The sequence below is a fragment of the Lepidochelys olivacea genome, assembly GCF_965140295.1.
Source record: "Lepidochelys olivacea isolate rLepOli2 genome assembly, chromosome: 19".
Taxonomy (NCBI): Eukaryota; Metazoa; Chordata; order Testudines; family Cheloniidae; genus Lepidochelys; species Lepidochelys olivacea.
Genome location: NC_140429.1, coordinates 16,583,645 through 16,601,844, shown reverse-complemented (window position 1 = coordinate 16,601,844; position 18,200 = coordinate 16,583,645).

The window sequence follows — 18,200 nt, the reverse complement described above, 5'->3', positions numbered from 1 at the left end:
TCAGGGTTGGAAGGAACCTCAGGAGGTCATCTAGTCCAACCCCCTGCTCAAAGCAGGACCAATCCCCAATTAAATCATCCCAGCCAGGGCTTTGTCAAGCCTGACCTTAAAAATATCTAAGGAAGGAGATTCCACCACCTCCCTAGGTAACGCATTCCAGTGTTTCACCACCCTCCTAGTGAAAAAGTTTTTCCTAATTTCCAACCTAAACCTCCCCCACTGCAACTTGAGACCATTACTCCTTGTTCTATCATCTGCTATCACTGAGAACAGTCTAGATCCATCCTCTTTGGAACCCCCTTTCAGGTAGTTGAAAGCAGCTATCAAATCCCCCCTCATTCTTCTCTTCCGCAGACTAAACAATCCCAGTTCCCTCAGCCTCTCCTCATAACTCATGTGTTCCAGTCCCCTAATCATTTTTGTTGCCCTCCGCTGGACTCTTTCCAATTTTTCCACCTCCTTCTTGTAGTGTGGGGCCCAAAACTGGACGCAGTACTCCAGATGAGGCCTCACCAATGTCGAATAGAGGGGAACGATCACGTCCCTCGATCTGCTGGCAGTGCCCCTGAATGTACAGTAACAGAACTTTAGTCCAATGTACCTTTAAATACTTTTTAAAAAGCAAGATATGATGAGCTGTAATCTAAAACCAGAGAGATACATACAATTGAAACAGTATCTTTGTTCTTTTCCCTGATGAGCCTCCCAAATGTCTTGCTGATTTTTACTAGTTTCTGTTGTAGGTTCCAGTGGATCTTCACTGTGAGAGCCAAAAAGACAGAGACTAAAAATGCCAAAGTGGGGTGTTTCAGTGTTATGATGAATCACCTCTATAATATCACTAACCTAGCTGTAGTAGTCAGATTCAGACCACATAAAAGAAGACCCCACCTTAGTGCAAGCAGATGTTCCTCTGTCCATGTGAAATATGGCTCCTCCAACTCAAGTTCCTAAATGCTAGATGTATAAATCTTGCAGAGACACAGGATGCAGCCTGAAATACTGTGCATCTCCAGAAAATTAATGTAAAATCATAGAATCATAGAATATCATGGTTGGAAGGGACCCCAGAAGGTCATCTAGTCCAACCCCCTGCTCAAAGCAGGACCAATTCCCAGTTAAATCATCCCAGCCAGGGCTTTGTCAAGCCTGACCTTAAAAACCTCTAAGGAAGGAGATTCTACCACCTCCCTAGGTAACGCATTCCAGTGTTTCACCACCCTCTTAGTGAAAAAGTTTTTCCTAATATCCAATCTAAACCTTCCCCACTGCAACTTGAGACCATTACTCCTCGTTCTGTCATCTGCTACCATTGAGAACAGTCTAGAGCCATCCTCTTTGGAACCCCCTTTCAGGTAGTTGAAAGCAGCTATCAAATCCCCCCTCATTCTTCTCTTCTGCACGCTAAACAATCCCAGCTCCCTCAGCCTCTCCTCATAACTCATGTGTTCCAGTCCCCTAATCATTTTTGTTGCCCTTCGCTGGACTCTCTCCAATTTATCCACATCCTTCTTGAAGTGTGGGGCCCAAAACTGGACACAGTACTCCAGATGAGGCCTCACCAATGTCGAATAGAGGGGAACGATCACGTCCCTCGATCTGCTCGCTATGCCCCTACTTATACATCCCAAAATGCCATTGGCCTTCTTGGCAACAAGGCCACACTGCTGAATCATATCCAGCTTCTCGTCCACTGTCACCCCTAGGTCCTTTTCCGCAGAACTGCTGCCTAGCCATTCGGTCCCCAGTCTGTAGCTGTGCATTGGGTTCTTCCGTCCTAAGTGCAGGACCCTGCACTTATCCTTATTGAACCTCATCAGATTTCTTTTGGCCCAATCCTCCAATTTGTCTAGGTCTTTCTGTATCCTATCCCTCCCCTCCAGCGTATCTACCACTCCTCCCAGTTTAGTATCATCCGCAAATTTGCTGAGAGTGCAATCCACACCGTCCTCCAGATCATTTATGAAGATATTGAACAAAACCGGCCCCAGGACCGACCCTTGGGGTACTCCACTTGATACCGGCTGCCAACTAGATATGGAGCCATTGATCACTACCCGTTGAGCCCGACAATCTAGCCAGCTTTCTACCCACCTTGTAGTGCATTCATCCAGCCCATACTTCCTTAACTTGCTGAGAAGAATACTGTGGGAGACCGTGTCAAAAGCTTTGCTAAAGTCAAGAAACAATACATCCACTGCTTTCCCTTCATCCACAGAACCAGTAATCTCATCATAAAAGGCAATTAGATTAGTCAGGCATGACTAAAAGAGGTGATACATTTAGAAGAAAATGATTCTTGCAAAGGTTTTCTGCATTAATACACATTTTAACTTTCCAGACCCAGGGAGAGTTTTGTACATAAACTTGCTGAGCAACTCAGTGCAGTATGAGTTGGCATCTTGGGAAAGGCTGCTAAGAATAGGCCCTTGGGTCACCACAGCAAAATACTCAAATATGCATGTAACTATTTTGGAGCTAACAGAACCTGAACCCCAGTCTTCTGACCATATATATATATCATAGTAAAATGACTGATCAAGTATTCTACAATTGGTTAGTAACATAGTAAAAGCATTCTGATTGGTTAATAATTAAATCACACAGTGTTTTAATATCATGGCCTGCAAACAGAAGAGCAACTTGCAGCTCCTGAGCTGCAGTCTGAGTATCACTGAGCAGAACAAGTTTAGCAGTCATCGGCAGTAGCAGGGAAAACACCTACTTTTAGAACGTATGAACAGATGCAGAACGATGAGAGCCAGGAAAAGGCTTTGTCATCCAACCTTTACTAGTAAGTAAATTGGACCATCTCTGACTGGCATATTTCAGAGTTAGTGTTGGCTTAGCAAGTGTCATGTAACATTTGACAGCACTCGTGCACTTAACAGTAATAAAAGAAGATGTCATTGAACAGTTCCAGGCCATGCGAGAGAGACTTCTCTGCACAGTCTCAACCAAAGTTATGTACCCACTTATGCCAAATAAACAGTATCTTGAGCCAAACATCAGGAGCATGGCATAGCACTAAACCCAACGACAACTGCCTTGTATGTGTCCTCACTATGCTCTTTGTTCTGCATCACGCACAAGTGCAGTCCAAAGAAGTCCATTAGAGTCTGAATGAACGGTGGGGTTCATGCTAGCAGATCCTTGAGCTGCATCAGGGCATAGCAGGTCTCTAACAGTGGAGAAAGCAAGAATGGCCTTCTTCAGACAGTCATTTGGCAGCACAAGATCTGAAGGCTGGAGGCACTCATCTAGTGAATGAATTCAAATCTGCACCACTACCTCCTAGCTGCTGGCAGATTCTGTCTTACACCTCTGTAGCATGGTTAGATTTCTCTTGGATGAATTCAGCCTAAAATAACTAATCCAAAGCCTCAAGGTGCCAAGAGCTGCCAATCCCATTTTGCTCGTAAAACTATGAGCTCTGGACAGAAATGGGAAAAAAGGTGCGTGGGTGGGGAGAATGCATGGAGATTAATCCCAAAACAACACTCCAAAGCTACACATTTAATCCCGTAAAAATGTTACAACAAAAAGCTCTGTGGTTACTTACTTAGCACTGGTACAAAGTTAAAGGCAGTCCAGTAAAAATACAGCCTTATTCTGGTAAGGAATCATCCACACATTTTAATGTGCCACCTGCATATATTGCTCAAATCTACAGGGTCCGAAATATAAACAAGCAGCCCTTTCCTGGCTGTTAAAATGAACACTACCTCAGCTTGTTCTCGGAGCAAGCCAAAATTATAGCTGTTTGGAGATCAGAAACATTTTAGGGTGGGACACCTTTTACTCTCTTCTTTTTACAGTGTTTGTAGTTTTATGAATAAAGCATTCATTGTACCCAGACCCCAAAGACATCAAGTTCAGAGGGTAAACTAAAATTAGCAGTAAGTATGCTCTTGAAACTGTCAGAAAAACAGATGGTTCCTGATGTGTGTTACAAATTCTGTAGGCACAGCAGCATCACTGAAAAGGCTGTGTTATTTTCTGCACCCTTTGTGCAGAGTTATAGCGAGTTAATGGCTTTGTATACATGTGACATACCATTGTTTACTTGTCTGCAGGACTACCTGTTCCTGCCGTGCTCAGCATTGTAAATTTGCTCTGGTGCACGCATTCCTGATCACACTGCTTATGGGAGCCAAGAAAATTTCATGATCATAGAACCATAGATCATAGAACCGTAGGGCTGGAAGGGACCTCAAGAACTTGTCCAGTCCACCCCTCTGCACTGAGCCAGGACCACGTAAACCTAGACCATCCCTGACAGGTGTTTGTCAACCTTTTCTTAAATACCTCCAGTGATGGGGATTCCCTTGGAAGGATATTCCAGAGCTTAACCCCTATAGTTAGAAAATTTTTCCTAATATCTAACCTAAATCTCCCTTGCTGCAGATTAAGCCCATTACTTCTTATCCTACCTTCAGTGGAGATAGAGAACAATGGATCATCGTCCTCTTTACAACAGCCCTTAACATATTTGAGACGGTTATCAGGTCTCCCCTCAGTCTGCTTTTCTCCGGACTGAACGTGTCCAGTTTTTTTAAACCTTTCCTGACAGGTCAGGTTTTCTAAACTTTTGATAATTTTTGTCGCTCTCCTCTGGACTCACTCCAATATGTGAACTGGACACAGAACTCCAGCAGAAGCCTCACCAGTGCGGAGAAGAGTGGGACAATTATTCCCATGTCTTACATATGACACTCCTGTTAGTACACCTTAGAAAAGATATGAGCCTTTTTTTTGCTATTGCATCATATTGTTAACTCATATTAAATTTGTGATCCATAATAACCTCTAGATCCTTTTCAGCAGATTGTCACCGAGCCAGTTATGTCCTGTTTTTAGTTGTGCATTTAATTTTTCCTTCCTAAGTGAAGTACTTTTTTACTGAATTTTGTCTTGTTGATTTCAGTTCAATTCTCTAAATTGTCAAGATATTTTTTTGGAGTTCTAATCTTGTCTTCCAAAGTGCTTGCAACCCCTCCCAGGTTGGTGTCAACCACAATTTTTATACGCATATAAATTCCATTATCCAAGTCATTAATGAAAATATTGAATCGTACCAGAACCAGGACTGACCCCTATGGTAACCCACTAGATATGCCCTCCCAGTTTGACATTGATAACCATTCTTTGAGTATGGTCTTTCCACCAGTTGTGCACCCACCTTACAGTAATTCCATCTATATTTCCCTAGTTTGCTTATGAGATTGGGGGGACAGTATCAAAAGCTTTACTAAAATTAAAGTAAAAAGTATTTTCCACGGAACGCATCCGATGAAGTGAGCTGTAGCTCACGAAAACTTATGCTCAAATAAATTGGTTAGTCTCTAAGGTGCCACAAGTACTCCTGTTCTTTTTGCAAATACAGACTAACACGGCTGCTACTCTGAAACCTAAAATTAAAGTGTAACTATGTGAATAATTAATGTCCTAAAGACCCCAAAATCCTTTATGGGTAGTATATGCCTGTGATCATGTGTATTAGGACTGGAGGCCCCCTACTGGAGGCCTCGTGGGCCTACCACACCCCACCCCAGAAAAGAGCAGTGGAGGTGGGTCCTCCAAGCTGCCTAGAGTGCTGTGTGGGACGGAGCCAATCAGAAAGAGGCTGCAGGGAAGAAGCCAATTAGGGCCCACCAGGCTTATATAAAAGGAGCTGCAAGGCCAGAGTGATTTCAGTCTGCTGGCAGGGACTGAGGGAGCAAGAGGTGCTCCTGGCTGGCTGCAAAGGCTAAGGCAGGCAGGCAGGCAGGCAGTCAGTCACTGGCAGAGACTGGGGGAGCAAGAAAGGTGCTCCTGGCTGGCTGCTGGGACTCATAGAAGACAAGGGCCCAGGTCCCGCCCAGCAGTCACTGGGGAAGTGGCTAGGCCCTGAGAAAGGGCTTTGAAACAGGCCTAGGGAAGTTAAACCTTGATACACCCCTGGAAGGGGGCATAAGTGAGACTGACTGAGCTGGAGAGCTGGGATCCATGAACAAAGTTCAAGAGGAGTGGCTCAGCTGGAGAGCTGGGATCACTGAGGACTCAAGTGAAGGTAGAGTCTCCAGAGAGGAAGCCCAGGGAGTGCTGCTCCGCTCCAGAGCAGGAACCTTTGCAAGCTAGCCAGACCCCAACAGAAGATACCGTGATGTGCCCTAATAGACTGTTAAAGGACTGACTCCAGGGAGAGTTACAGGACATGACTGATGGAATTGGGATAGGCTCGACTGGACACTATGCCCCAGAAGGGGCTTGTTTTGTTTCACACACAGACTGTGTGTGACTCAGCTGCAGCGCTGAATCCTTGACCCATCTGATGAGTGAAGCAGCTAACGGGGACACCGTGAGCGGAGAAATCAAGGGAAAAAGAGCAGGCACACTCAACCAGGAGGCACTCGTATGAGGTGAATGCACCCTGTTACAATGCCTTACCACAAAAGGCAGCCATCTCTGGTGTGGAGTGTGACATGTATTTAAACAGCACACAGCAATACTACACAAAGCCATACAAACAACAAGGGAGATTCCTTCTTTGCTCCCGCGTGAGGCATAGAAGCATCTGGCTATGGGTGCTCTCCCCATTGCCTTGTGCAGGTCCCAAGAAACGGAGACAGGAGCTCCTGGATGTCAGGAAGGTGAAACTCAGCAAGCCCCTCAGCTGGATAGTGTGAGAAACCACAAGACAACAGGCTGGGAGGAAAGGGTGAAGGGCCTGCTGTCCCACATAGAAAAATCTAGTGTGGTTGGGAGAGGAAGGCAGCTGCCAACCCCCCTCATTGAACCTAGGAGAAGGCTGGAGCCTTAACAGCCCAGGGTTATACTTCCACTTGTTTAAATCCTTGTGAGCAAGGACTGTGGCTTCCTTTGTGTCTTGTCCAGGGCTGAGAACACCACCAGTAGCTAACCACTAACAACAAAGCAGCGATGCTAGCAGCCAGTCAGCATACAAGTCTCTCCTTCCCTTTCCCAACCTTTGCTTACATTTCATCTCCTCTACTTGGATTCTAAGGTTTAATAAAGTTTAATCCCAGCATGTCTTGAATTAATTAATTAGCTCTCATTGCAGCCAGGCACCAATTTCAAAAGTTACACTGTTACTCACAGAAGGGTTCAGAGATTGGCTGCATTTATTCTACAAGCAGGCACGGCTACAGACCCTATGAAAGATTAAAAATGTTACAGAACCAAGCCGACTACAAGGAAAGCAGGTTTAGTTTCAAGGCATTTTAATTCTTCCCTCTCTTTAATTTCCTTGCCCCCACCCCACCAGAAGCATCTACAGATATAATTTGTTTATATTCTGGGTGTGATCTCAACCTGGCTTGGATGTCTGATGTGTCCCAAACTACTACCATGGAAAAGGAGGGGTCACCACTGAATACGCAGGCCAAGGAGCACAGCACTCAGTGGGAGGGGGATTTTTTCACCTATATATTTAGTTTTTGTGTCTCAGACTACACAAGTCTGGATTTAGGGGTTCTCTACCCCCACCCAATCAATAGGCTGCAACATCAAGTACTAGGAATGCTTAAACTGTAGATCTCCTCAGATTTTATACTGATCCCCAGGAGATATTTCAGTGATCTGGATTTACTGCACTAAACACAGGGGTTGTAGCCTGTTCTCTTGACCAGCATAAGGAAATTGGCAAGGGAGTTTGTAAGACAGTGGGATGAGTTAGCAGGAAAAAAGTCTCCGTCAGTAAGATCTTTTCCTCAAGGATCAGTGTTTGTAGCAAAGTAGGAAATTTTCTTGATGCTTTATATGAGTGCTGGGTGTGCCTCAATTTCCCCTATGTGCTGCGAGTTTAATGAGGTGGTGGAAGAGGGTGTTGTTGCACAGGGCCAGGTGTGATCTTGCCTAGCAGCTGGGACCCTGGGTAATGGCCCGGTCAGGGTGAAATTTAGCAACTGGTGACCCGGAGGCCCATCCCATCTTGGAAGCCAGTCGGTTTTGGCCAGTGAGAGCACAAAGGGTTGAGGAGAGGGGGCCATTGTGATCTGGCCAGCCAGTTTCAGCGAGTGAGGGAACAAAGGATGGAATAGAGAGGGCCCAGGTGATCTGTTTTACCAGAAAAGAAGGCAAAGAATGGAGGAGGGACTGTTGGGAAGCTGATAGGGTGGTCGGCTAGAAGGACGTCACAGCAGGACTAGGAACAAAGAGGGCCTGGGCCCAAACTGGACTGGGACAGACCCATGTGGATGGTGCTCAGGCTTCCTAGGCTTGCAGGCTCTGAGAATGGCTTGTGCTGGGTTCAGATGTTCAAGAAACCTCTCTCTTTTACGCTGGCTGAGAGTCCCTGCAGTCAGAGATCGGGGTGGCATTTCTTCCTCTGGGTTGTGGAGGCCCCGGGGACCCAGAGCAAGTGGACTGTCTGAGCAGGCTCACGGATTGAGACAGGCATGCTGAGGGCTCAGAGAGGTGTAGTTCCAGGAGGTAGCGGAGCCAAGGGCTTAACCCCCAAGAGAGACTGTGACACCTGAGGAGGGATGTCCCCCTGAAAGGTGTTCCTCACAAAGACCATGTGGAGCCGAGAGTGCACGGACCCAGTGGAATAACAGCGCTTATAACGAGTAAAATAAGAAAGCCAAACTTCCCAGCTCAGGGTTCAGCCCAGTCACACGATCCCAGAGGGTGCTGCCCAACCTTCCCTGTGCCAGCTGAGTTAGCTCACTCCTTCTTCAGCCAGTGCCTGTGCCCTGGTAGAGATGCTATTTTCAGATTTCGCAGAGACTTTGTTTTGTAACAGAACAGCAGCTTGCAAAGCTGCTATCCACACCCTCTCCTCTCCCCAAGGAAACCCAAGATGATGGCGCTGAAGCATGACGGCTTTGCAGAGCAATAGCCTGCAGCTTCATTCTGCACCAGTCTGTCTTCAAGCCCCTACAGAGCTAGGATCACCATCACTGGGCTGTGTAACACTCCAGTCAATCTGGCCCATTCCTTTCTATTGCTGCAGTAGGAGCCTCTGCACCACTTGTCAGTTTTGCCTTCGCGCTTTCACTATTAAAAGGTAAATCTCCCAGTTCATGCCATGTTCACTGTATGTGCTGACTGCCCATAACAAGCAGGCTTTCGGTTCTGTAAGGTCCATTTCTGCTCCTGTTGCTGATTCCTGATCTGATGTGTCATCTGAGCATGCAGCACATTAGTGACATTACAGCCACCATGGACTGCCACTGAAGCCCAGAACCAATCGACAGAGCAGTTTGTCACGTGTAAGTGCACAGTTTGAACAAGAGGTTGCTATATTCTGCCCTTTGAAATGGAAAATCATCAATATAAAATATTTGTAAAACTTCTCTCTATATATTTTCAACAGGACTTCACCAACTTCCTCATGCAGGCTCGTTCTATGTTCCCATGGTGGGATACACAGTGAATGCTGGGACATCACAGTGAGGCAGGATCCAGTGATCAGAGCAGGGCTAGATTTCAGGGAGATTTTTAAAAAGACAACAGGTATAAATGGGTTTCCGTTCTGAAAAGGGACTGTAAAAATGTCATTGTGTGGCCCCATGCCTTCAACTCAAGTGTGTCCAGGCTACAAGTAAAAAAAGAAAAAGTTTTGTTTTTAAATGTGCCAGTACCACGGATTCCCTTGGGATCAGAGAGTCAGGCTAAGTTCTTTCCTTCTTGCATATCATCATCAATAATAAAGGGTCTGCAGGGTCAAATTATGCCCACAGTGACACCTGTGATCATAGAATATCAGGGTTGGAAGGGACCTCAGGAGGTCATCTAGTCCAACCCCCTGCTCAAAGCAGGACCAATCCCCAACTAAATCATCTCAGCCAGGGCTTTGCTACTCCAGTCTCTTTGCTGGGTTAGCACAGATGTAAGTGATTCAAACTCAAAGGCTTCTGTTGATACACAAGGGAGGACAGACTCCAGCTCCCTCTCCCAGAGCTATGTTGGCTCTGCAGGGCTAACGGGAGGAAAAGCATAAAAAATGTATTTTTGTCACTAAAGTCCGAAGCATGCAGGGGGCAGATCTGCTGAGTAAGGAGGAGTCAGTTTTAGAGGAGAAGCACACTTTAAGGTAATGCTGTGCTTGCCACCAACCCTTTTAGCCAGGCGACTGGGGGCTTTCAGTTTATTTTGAGTTGCAATTCTGTAATTTCCCTTGGCAACTTGCTTTAACAGCCAGATTTATGCAGTGTGTTTCTGGGGTATAAACCATACTTGCCAATTTTCACATGATATATAAGCACCCCGACTTTCACAATAAGCCAAAAATCAAGCTAATCCCATTTCAAAACAAGCCAATCCCTAAAAACCGCAACACTCTATGTGACTAGATCTGGCGTGCAGTCTGGGACTGTGGTGGGCCCGCTGTGCACCCGACTCTCCCCCCTTGCTCCTGCTTGCCACACCATTTACTGCGATTGCCCCCCCTTGCCGGGAACCAATCAAAGAAAAGAAGCAACAAGCCAAACAAGTGTAAGCAGGGGAATACTCCCGCTATTGTGGGGAACTTTCCTGGCTTCTGCACTACCCCGGTGAAGTGGGCTAGCGAAAGGATCCGAGTCCTCGCGCAACCCCAACAAGGACGGGCCCAGGATTCCTGGGGGGCTTGACCCCCAACCCTGCTGTGGTCACCTAGGACAGGAGCTAGGGTGTCCCCACTCCGGGGTACTCTCTCTGCACTGGGCACTTCTTTGACCCACTGACCATTACACACAAGTTAAAGCAAATGCAAGTTATTTAATCAACAATTAATTTTAAAAACAATAAGAGAAAAAGGGAAAAGTTAAAGGAAACACATCACCCCGCTGTGTGGCAGGGAACATCACAAACAGCGTCTCTGGAGTGTCAGGGCAGTTCACAGTCTGTTCCTTGTAAGTCCCAGGCCCCTGCTCAGGCCCTGGCCGTGCTGCAGGGATGCTGTGGGTTGGACACTCGCTCTGGTGGTGGCCACACGCTCTAGGTGGCAGGGCCCTTCTTCCCAGTGTTGCCCCCACCCTGTTGGGGTTACCAGTCCCCCTCAGAGTCTGGCCTGCAGAGCCTCCTGGCTGAGGCGCCTCCCTGTGCTGGGCCCACTGCCCAGGGTCCCCCGCGGTCTCCCCAGCTGCTCACCGCACCCAGCTCCGGACGGCTCCAGCCCCAGCTGCACCACTGAGTCTCAGCCCTGCTGCTGCTGCTCTGCCTCCCTCCCCCTGGGCTGCTTCTCTGGCCCCTCTGGCTCTGGTTGCTGCAGCTCTGCTCCCAGGCCAGGTCTGCTCTGCCGGCTGCTTCCGTGACTCTGCTCCCAGCACTGACCTGCTTCCTGGACTGCTTCTCTGGCCCCTCTGGCTCTGGTTGCTGCTGCTCTGCTCCCAGGCCAGGTCTGCTCTGCCGGCTGCTTCCGTGACTCTGCTCCCAGCACTGACCTGCTTCCTGGACTGCTTCTCTGGCCCCTCTGGCTCTGGTTGCTGCAGCTCTGCTCCCAGGACAGGTCTGATCTGCCGGCTGCTTCTGTGACTCTGCTCCCAGCACTGACCTGCTTCCTGGGCTGCTTTTCTGGCCCTCTGGCTCTGGTTGCTGCAGCTCCACTCCCAGGAAAGGGTCTGCTCTCTCTGGATCTGGCACAGCTCAGCTCGGGCCCCTGCTTTCTCCTTAGCTCGGCCCCACTCTGTCTGACCCAGGCAATTCCAGCTCACACAGAGGACGGGACCTCCCTGGCCTCCTGACTCCCTGATTAGCCTGCCCGCCCTGTCATTCAGGCTCACCTGGAGCATTGGCCTCTCCCCATTGTTCCTGGGGACTATCAGTCTCAGGGTCCTGGTTTCCCATAGACCCTTCCCCTTTTAGTACTGGGAGCTAGCCAACCAAAACACCCCCACTGAATGTTAGTAAGGGGCAACAGTCCCCTTACACAAGCAACAAGCTACAAGCCAAAAACTTGCCAACCAGCAACTCACAAGCCAATTAAGCCAAAAACAAGCCCAATTTCTATGGTTTTTTTTGTGGGTTTGGCATGTCTGGTATAAACCCTCACAACTGGTACCACATCAGTGCAGAGTTCATGCCCTCTGAAGCAGACTAGTGATGCATCTCTGCCCAGCCATGATCCCAAGATCAATTTCCTTAATGAGGTATGTTTCAGACTTCCTGCAGTATTGCAGTAGACAGTGAGGACTCATAAGATATACAGGCAGCACTGGAGTGGTTGCTTGTGGTGCTGAGGATTTACCAGCATGAGGGTCTTGCAGAAGGAAGGGAGATTTGCTGCTGCTCTTGCTGAACGTGATTAATGGGAGGTAGGGGAGGAGCAACTCTTATAGCTTCCCTTGCACATCTTGCCAAGACTTCAGCATCTGCCCTATCACACAATCATAGATGGGAAAGAGCTATTGGCTGCCATCTACTCCATCCCCTGCCAATGCAGGACTGCTCTTTGCAGTACATTTGCTTGCACAATTTCAGCATCTGCCTCTCCGGCTTCCGCCCCCACGTCCCCTACTTGTGTCCCTGCTGTTAACTGCAGCACTTCCCCGTGTTTCAGCTGCTGTTGACCTCTACCACTACTACACCATCATCCTCACCTGCTTCTCCCCCAGCTCTGCGACGACATTTACCCCCATCTTAAACAGAGACAGCCAGGGACTCTGGTGTTGATAGGGAGGAGGGTCTTCTCCCTCATCCCTTCCCTTCTCCCTTGTCCTCTAGCTCTGTCTTCCCCTTCTGCTGTTGTTTAGATTTAGCCACCCGAGTCTCCTATCACAAGAAGGGGACGCTCCTTTTATTTTTACGCCAAGGGAACAGAGTCACCCAGAGTGATTTTAACCAAGATTGGTTTTGTTGTTGTCCATTCCCACCTTTTCCACGATCTGGTTTCTATCGAGCGTGACGTGGTGCTGATCCCCCAGGCAGCACATCAACCCCCCAAAACAGAGCAGAGCCAAGAGAACACCTCCTTTTCCTTTTAGCTCCCCTCCACCCGCCTTTCTCAGTGCTGCTAGCCTGAAGAGACGATTACACTGGAGAGCTCAGCTGCCATAGTGATGAGCAGAGTATAGAGTGAATGGATAGAGACAGACAGATGGAGCTTCTGTGAAATAGGGTATAGTCTCTGCTCTGCTCTGCTGTGTGTATGTGTGAGAGAGTGAGTGAGTGAGTGATTTTGAGGTCAGAGACCTCTCCTAAGTTTTGTCTGCTGTCGGCACGCAGGCCAGCAACTCTGATGAAGTGCAGTTAAAAGTTTATTCAGATCCCTTTGTTTCTTTCCCCAGTTGCCAAGTACTCTTTACTCAGCTCCTGGCCGGCCCAGCACCAAAAACACAAGCCTGACTGCGGAAAAAGAGGGAGATGGGGAGGTGGATGGATAGACAGAGGGTGGCTAGACAGAGCAGCAGGGGAATGCATTATCCTGTCATCTCTGGGAACTGACTTCTGAATCCAGACCAGGCTGACGGAACACATCAGTCTTAGCCACTTGTTAAATTAAAGGTCACTGATACAAGGAATTACAAGCTCTGCTGGAACAAGAGGGTGTTGACTGATGAAGCCTGCCCTGGGCTCGCACTAGAGGGGTGCACCTGCAGCTTTCAGGGTGAAAAATCTGTCCCCTTCAATTAATGTCCATTGAGAAGACAAAGGGACTTTGTGCCTCAGACACTAACAGCACCGTGTGAGGCTGCCATGCTCTTTGGGAAAACATCAGTCTTGCTCAGACCACAGTCGCATTATTTCCAGGCCAACGGCTTCTCTCCAAGAAAGGCTGCTGCTTTCACTTCCTCTTCAGCAGCGGCAGCCACACACAAACTGTCTCCTCCTCCCACAACCTTCACCTCCGAAATGGCTTTCCTGCTCCTGCACTCAAGTAGAAAACGCTGCCTCACTGCCCATCCAGTGTCATCGCCTTTTAACAATGACAAGAGACTAAGGTTGTGGTTCAACAAAATATCCTGACTCCAAGGACACCAGTAAATTGCCAAGGGACGCACAACTCTGCAGTTAAAGCCATGTGTTCCCAGGGGGGAGCAATAAAGAGTGTTTTACATGCAAGGATTTTGTTCATCTCTCTCATATGAGCCAAGTGATTCAAATTCATTAAAGACCTAACAGCACAAAATGCACCCTGCAGGTCATGCAATCAGAAAAGGTGATTGTGGCTTGGCTCTGCAATGCTTTTCCACGTGATGATCTGAAAGATCTTTATAAACATTAATTCATTTTCACAATCCTTCTGGGAGTTAGGCAAGTACTCTCCCTATTTTACAGGTGGGGAAACTGAGGCACAGAGTGATTAAATGACTTGCCCAAGGTCAATGAATCAGTTGCAAAGTCAAAGAGACCTTTGTTGCTCTGAGTCCTTTGCTCTTACCACTACACCCCACTGCCTTCCCTTCACTTAAGAAAATGCCAGTCTCTCTGCTTAGAGGAAGAGAAAAGGGTCATTCCTGCTCCACAAACACTGATTCTAAGCATGGACCTTCAGCCATCCTTGCTGCACTGCAGGCAGAAGAAACTTCTTGGCTCTGGGTGCTGGCTGGTGACTTTCATAACTGTAAAGTACTCAGTAAAACAATCTAGATACCAACTTTACAACAGCTAGAGAAAATTCTGTCTCCCATTGAGGACACGTCTTGTGGCACACAAGGGGGGAGGGATAGCTCAGTGGTTTGAGCATTGGCCTGCTAAACCCAGGGTTGTGAGTTCAATCCTTGAGGGGGCCATTTAGGGATATGGGGCAAAAATTGGGGATTTGTCCTGCTTTGAGCAGGGGGTTGGACTAGATGACCTCCTGAGGTCCCTTTCAATCCTGATACTCTATGATACAATATATGGCTCATAATTAGACCCATTGTGATATAAGGTTCCCTCATACCCTGTTCTCTCTATAAACAATTTGGGGGGGGGGTGAACCTGGGGACCTGCTCACTACACTAAAGAAATGAAGACTGGCCCAGGTCATCACTCTGGCCAGGCAATGGAGGGGCAATAAGCTCGCCCCACAATGAGGGCTGCCAAGTGCATCTTGCATGGCACTCATGCTGTTGCGGCAGCAGGTCACTAGAAGTTGCTGCGGGGCCTGCTCTGCCGGGAGCTCCTTTTTCTCTCCGGCACTGCTCCCCCATCTGGATGACAGAGGGGAAGGAACAGTCAAGAGGTGGCAGCAGCCAGCGGGTCGGGGAGAGGCTCCAGCACCCTCCCAGTCAGACAGCCCCAACCCCAGGCTTCGGCCTCCCAGACTCCCAGCCAGATTCCCCTCAGTCCCCAGTGTAACCCCAGCCCCCAGAGAAAGACCCAGCTTGGCCCTCTTATCCCCTGAGAAACTCCCTCAGTTCCCAGCTTACCCACCAGACAATGAGCTCACATCTCCACAAAGCTCTCAGCTTCCATGCGCCTGTCCACCTTGTCCATCCCCCCACAGTTCAGGCAGCGCCGGCCATCTACCCAGACGCTTTCCAGCACTCACCCCACCTCCAAGCTCCAGAGACCCTACCACTGTCCAGCACCCACCCATCTGTACCCTCATACCCTTCACCATTCACCCCACCATCTACCTGAGCTGCCCACACATATCCGCAACCCAGATGACAAGTTCTGTGCAGCTCCAAATGCCACCCACCACTGCTTGGGGCAGGGTGTGTTGACCACAAATGGAGGTTTATGGTCCTATGGAAATAATTAGCACATGTACAGACTTGCTCATTCTATAACTTGCATGCAACATCACATGTGGAGCTGCACAAACCTTGGCAGCTGTGCCCACTGCATGGCTGCGCACGGGTTGCTCACCACAGCAGTCCCTGCGATCTCTGAAGGAGGACTTGGAAAAGGAGAGGCTTGCAAGAGATGGAGCCAAGGCCCTCCCTTTGCCATCTACTCCCCAACTCCTGCAGCAGGGGCAGTGCAGAAGGAGAAGCAATCTGTGCTCTTTTCATGATTGAGAAGATGGTTTTCCCCCTTGCCCAAAAAGCAGTGCCCACCCAATCCCTCCAGTGCTCCACCAGGAATGGATGGTCTCCACACTTCCCCCCATGCAGGCACATGGGTATAAAGCTAGAATCTAGTCCTTTGTTTTGTGCAGAGTCTATCCAGGGAAGATACCAGTACCACAAGAACTTTGGTAAATACCCCCTGGAGCTATGAGCAAGCTAAAGGGTGGGGCTTTGTATCATAAATGAAACAGAGGAACCATCTGTGGGAAGGTCAGAGGAGCACATGTAGATAGACTTTGCAGACTTCTGTGCAGAGGGAACCTCTCTGAGAGATGGCAGCTAAGGTCACCTGCACCATTTCCATTTTTAAATTTGAATCTTTTCACAAATTCGTAGAAAAACTTCAGCTCCTATAGGGATCCCATGCTCATCTCACAGTTTAAGTATCTCCACTGGAAGACAATATCTGACACTACAGTGGTCTTTACTCTAGCCAAGAATGGTATAACAAGATCCTATGGCTGGAAATTGAAGCTAGAGTGGAGACAAAGATAGGCTGACCAGAAGCCCTGCAACATGGCCCCAGAATGGCTGCATCCTCGTGAAGGCTTTGTAGACTCCGCTCTCCAGACAGTCTTTCCAAGTCATTAGAGCACATCTCCAGTGATATTCACCAAAACAGAGCCATCACTATGGACAGCCACCAACTCATGGGAGGCAACTCGCCACCCAAATGGCCTCCACGTCTCTTACCTGGTGAGCTGCCGCTACAGAGTCATTTCTCTGAAGTCGCAGTAACACTCAGGCATTAGTACGGTGATCTCTGAAAGGGAGCCTGTGGGGACGAAGAGAGAGAGACGTCAAAATGTAGTTACCCAGGTTTTCTTTGAATCAGAAAACAACACACGTTAAGTGATCATACTCTCAAACTTCAGGTTTCAGAGTAACAGCCGTGTTAATCTGTATTCGCAAAAAGAAAAGGAGTACTTGTGGCACCTTAGAGACTAACCAATGTATTTGAGCATAAGCTTTCGTGAAGTGAGCTGTCGAAAGCTTATGCTCAGATAAATTGGTTAGTCTCTAAGGTGCCACAAGTACTCCTTTTCTTTTTGCGAATACTCTCAAACATACACACACAACCAACACACCCTCCCCAGGTACTCCAGTCATAGAATCAATCATAGAATATCAGGGTTGGAAGGGACCCCAGAAGGTCATCTAGTCCAACCCCCTGCTCAAAGTAGGACCAATTCCCAGTTAAATCATCCCAGCCAGGGCTTTGTCAAGCCTGACCTTAAAAACCTCTAAGGAAGGAGATTCTACCACCTCCCTAGGTAACGCATTCCAGTGTTTCACCACCCTCTTAGTGAAAAAGTTTTTCCTAATATCCAATCTAAACCTCCCCCACTGCAACTTGAGACCATTACTCCTCGTTCTGTCATCTGCTACCATTGAGGTCACTCCCAGACCTTCCCACTACCTTTCCTCACTAATATGCAGCAGGCTTTTTCTTTCTCCACTCTGCTGTTTCCACACTCCCATCTCTCACCTGGCTCCATTTTTCACCCCATTCTTGCACGGGATTTTGTTCTCCCTACCCCAGTCCCTACATCCTCTCTATGTGGGACATGAACCTAAGATCATTCCAGTTAGAGCTGAACTTGTGACGCTTCCAGCATGAGTACTGAATTAGACCAGACCTGTTCACCAAGCGCCTACTTTTAGTTCTCCTCCTTCACGTTCTGGTATTGTGGGGTCACTGTTCCATCAGTGGGGTTCAGTAGTGTTTGCTCTGAAATAATGCCCACAGAACGATGGTGTCACATAGAGCCAGGCTTTTTATGTACATTTAAACGGATTTATTTCCAACCACAGAGGCAGGGGAGGAAACCTTTGAAACAAACTGATTGTTGGTGGTCAAGACCAGGGAACTGGGTCGTTGTGGACTCCCGGTCTTAGGGGGCACTATCAAAGGGAACAGTGATGGATTCCTGAAGCTGGTAGACAAGCTGTAGTGAAGCTCTTGCTGAAGACAGTGCTGACTGCCTCTCAGATGCTGAAACTAATCTCTGGTATGCACTCCTCTGATGGGGCATTCACCCCACCCCACTCCTGAGGGGGTTAAAATGGAATGCTTGACCTGATGGGCTGCACCGGGTGAGGTGTAGGCTGGAAATACAGCCCTAACTGACCTGAAGCCGAGCTAGACAGGAAGAAGAGGGGCTTGTATAATGCCAGGGAGAGCAGGAAGGGGCCCTGGGGGGAGAGAGTTGGCAGTCACTCTCACGGTTGAGAAAAAGGAGTAGGAAGAAGCCAAGGGGAAAACAGCAGCCA